Here is a 4,450-nt window from a genome sequence, read left to right on the forward strand (position 1 = left end):
TGGGCCACATTGTGGGGCGTGAAGGTGTTAGGGTGGATCCCAAAAATATCCAGGTAATGTAGGATTGGCCCCAACCAAAGACCTTGAAGAGTTTGAGAGGATTCTTGGGTCTCACCGGCTACTATCGCAAATTTGTCCACAATTATGGTCACATTGTTAGACCCCTCACTCACCTTCTCAAGAAAAATTCATTCCTCTGGACTAATGAAGCACAACAGGCATTTATGGCTCTCAAATAGGCCATGTGTTCCACTCCCGTATTGGCACTACTTGACTTCACCAAATCTTTTGTGATTGAATGTGATGCTTCAGGTATGTGTATTGGGGTTGTCTTAATGCAAGAAGGTCAACCCTTGGCTTTCACCAGCCAACAACTAAGTGGGAAATGTGTGGGACAATCTACCTATGAGAAGGAGATGATGGCCATCTTACATGCAATGGATACCTGGCGACCATACTTATTGGGGTGGCGTTTCCAAATCCGCACAGATCATCAAAGCCTCAAATATTTTTTGGAGCAATGGCTATCCTCGCCACAACAAAATAAATGGCTAGCCAAAATGTCGGGATATGATTATGTGATAATTTACAAGAAAGAGCGTGAAAATGTCATAGCGGATGCTTTATCATGCCAATTTGAGGAGGACAACACCCTACTAGAAATCTCTCTTCCAATTCCAGATTGGATTGAAGAAGCCCACAAGGAGTGGTTTTCACATCCTTCGCTCTCCCAACTCATAAATAACTTGCGAGCAGATCCTAATTCCATAGGGGGCTACTCTTGGAAGGATGAGATTCTTCACTACAAGGATAGATTAGTGACATCACCGAAATCCACCCTCAAAACGCGCATTTTGGCAGAGTTGCACTCATCTCCCACTGCAGGCCATGTAGGCTTTCAGAAAACTTATGCTCGCACTTGTCGCTCCTTCTTTTGGACAGGCATGAAAACATACATTCTTACTTTTGTAGCTGAATGTGATGTGTGTCAACGCCACAAAGGAGAAACAGTCAAGTCCCTAGGCACTCTACAACCATTGCCAATCCCTGCCTCAATCTGGACGGATGTTTCTGTGGATTTCATTATTGGTCTTTCGAAGTCAGGCAACAAGTCAGTGATCATGGTGGTTGTGGAATAAATTTCTAAGTATGCTCATTTTTGCACCCTACCCCACCCATTTACCCCCACTTTGGTGGCTCAATCTTTCATGGACCAGATCTTCAAACTACATGGCATGCCCACTTCCATTGTGTCTGATTGGGACTCGATCTTCACCGATAAATTTTGGCAGGAACTTTTCAAGCTACAAGGCACCCAACTCCAACTAAGTACTTCCTATCATCCCCAAACTGATGGTCAAACTGAAGCAGTCAACAAATGTCTGGAGACCTACCTCAGGTGCTTCACTTCAGAAAAGAAACATCAATGGGTATAATGGTTACCTCTAGCTAAATGGTGGTATAATACTAACTATCATGCCGCCACCAAGATGACTCCATATGAAGTAGTTTATGGTAAACTCCCCCCTTCACCTACTTCTTATATCCCTGGATGCTCTAAGGTGCAAGCAGTGGATCAACTCCTATAGAACCGTGCAACCATGCTAGCCTGTCTCAAAGATAATCTCCATCAAGCTCAAAATCACATGAAGCAATAGGCAGACCAACATCGTTCAGAGCGCACATTTCAGGAAGGGGGTCAGATATTCTTGAGGCTGCAACCATACAAGCAAACATCACTCAAAGACAAGGGTCGTTAGAAATTATCTCCAAAATTCTACGGACCTTATCCAATACTTCAACGCATTGGAGAAGTAGCCTACAAGCTAGCCTTGCCACCCACTACAAAAATCCATCCCGTCTTCCATGTATCATGCCTCAAGAAAGTGGTGGGGAACAATTGTAGAATTCAAACCAGTCTACCTGAATTGGATGAAGAAGGTTCAATCTGGCTCCAACCTAAATAGGTCCTCAACACGCGAGAATGACATCTGCGCGGCTGCACGATCAAGGAAGCTCTCGTCAAGTGTAAAGACACCTCTCTAGAAGATGCAATATGGGAACTAGCCACTATTCTCCAGTAGTTTCCGCAGCTTTAGCCTTGAGAACAAGTTTGTTTTTATGGGGGAGGGCATGTTAGGGTCCAACCCTAACCCCCTTATTTATGTAATAGGGTCGAGTCATAGTTATAGTTAGTTAAAGAGTTAATAAAGCCCATATTAATAATTGTAAATGGTTGACCTGCATTTAAAGAAATGGACCACAGTTAGTTGCAAATGGGCCATGGTATTAGATAGATGGTATTAAGAGAACCATGGTAATGACCCATGGTATTGCATGTATGAATCCTATATAAAGGATAGAGACTACCCATTGAGAAGCATCATGTCTTATTTTGTAATCGAGCCCTGTGCTATTGGAGGTTTCCCCCTCGAAGAGGCAAGTGAACATTGCTTTCATCTCTGAATAATAAGATATATGCTGTTATTTCTCATTTTGTTTTGTGTTCTGGGTTTTGTTTCTTAGTATATTTGGTATTCTGGCATCTTCTCGCAGGTTAAGAGCATAACAGAGCAAATGACCAAGTATAGAAATAGTCTTGCAATATTGCAGGAATCCGGGTTCCTCCCATTTCTGCAAAAATTTGATGGATTCCACCCAGCCATGGCGCTAGCATTCGCTCGAACGTTTGATGGAAGCTGAGCCAAGGTGGGTTCACTAGAGTTTGTGCTCACAAAGGAGTCCATATCTCAGGCTACAGGTTTAGCAGTGGTGCGAGAATAATGGTTTAAGAAGGAGAAGACTAAGAAGAAGTTGTGGCGTCGATTCGTGGTCAACCCAAAGCAAAAGGTGGACTAGAAGAATGGTCTCCAGCGCAATGTTATGCTTGGGAAATGGAAGGACCTCCTTTACGTATTACAGAAGTTTCTCACCTGTGAGGGTCATTATTCATTGACCTTCCTATATCACATACGATTGCTCCTGCATTTTGAGTCTGGTAAGCTCATTAATTTTCCCTATTATCTACTCAGGAGCTTAGAGAAAATGTCAAAAGGTGTTCAGAGAGGGAAGTCAAGCCAGGTTGCATACAAGTTATACCACCATGGGCTGATCGCAATTTTAATCAAGAAGGAATTGGAGGTTAAAAACGTGACCTAGGAAGAATTTCTGAAGGAGTTTCAAGGACGAGGTGTAGGGAAGTCGTCCAAGAAGAAGAGTGCAAGCAAGGAAGGAAAATTAGAAACCCTGACCCCGCACCCTATCGAAACCAGGAGATCGAACAGGAAAAGGGTTGCCTCTTCAAGGGCACGTCATGTTCATTTTACCTCCCCGATACTATTGGACGACTCACCACCTGCTTCACCAGGTAACAATAACCTCTCAGTCCTTGCTGAGGTGGCAGCCCATACAGTGGTCAACGAAGACTATGTAGAGAAGGAAGATGACACACCCTTGTCAGTCCTCTTTGGTAAAATGAAGAAGAGAAAAACTATGTCGAGTGCAAGCAAAGACCCAACGGAGGGTCAAATGGATGATGGGGTGGGGGACACCGAAGCCCTGGATAATTTTGAACTTCCAGGTACTCAAACCCCTGGTAAGGTGAATGTGTAGGGCATCAAAGCCCTAGATAATTTTGAAGTTCTAGGTACTAAAACCCCTGGTAAGGTGAATGTGCAGGTTACTGAAGCCCTTGATAATTTTGAAGCTCCGGGTACTGAAACCCCTGGTAAGGTGAATATGCAGGGTACTGAGGCCCTTGATAACATTGAAGTTCTGGGTACTGTGACCCTTAGTGACATTGAAATTTCGGGTATTGAAACCCTTGACAATGTTGAAATGTAGGAATTGGGTAGCCAACATAACCTTGACCCTGATGATGTCGGCACATGTTTGGAATCGACTGCCAAGAAGTTTGCACCAAAGGAATTGGGAGTAGAAAAATCCACCCTCTGTCTGAACAGTCGAATAGAAAAGATCAAGCATCATGTTTACGACTTGGAGATATTAAACTAAGCCATGAAAGAGCAGAATACAGTGCAGAATCAAATAAATGTAGAGTTGGCAGGAGAAGTGAAAGAGCATAAAAGACAAGTCAAGATATTTAAATTCCGGACCTCAAAGTGTTATAAATGTCTTAAATAGGTGACCAAGCAACTCAAGAAGGCTCAAGGTAGGAAGGCACAGACAGTGAAAGCAAGGATCAACATACAAGTTCAGGACTGAAGGGAGTCTCCTTTGTTTTGGTTTTTTTGCAGCAGGTAAAGGTTGTGTGAGGACACACAACAACATAGGGAGGGGATGATGTTGGTAGGCTAAATTTCTTCATTTTTAACCCCTTTCCTACTTCAAATTCATAACCTTAGAACCCTGTTTTAACCTCACAACCTCCTTATTCCTGTACTATTCCAAGAATCGTGCATTTTCCTGCACTAGCTTTATATTTCATATT

The sequence above is a fragment of the Pinus tabuliformis genome, chromosome 8 (genome assembly GCF_031772625.1).
Source record: "Pinus tabuliformis cultivar Carrire ecotype Pingquan chromosome 8, CPIR1, whole genome shotgun sequence".
Classification (NCBI taxonomy): Eukaryota; Viridiplantae; Streptophyta; class Pinopsida; order Pinales; family Pinaceae; genus Pinus; species Pinus tabuliformis.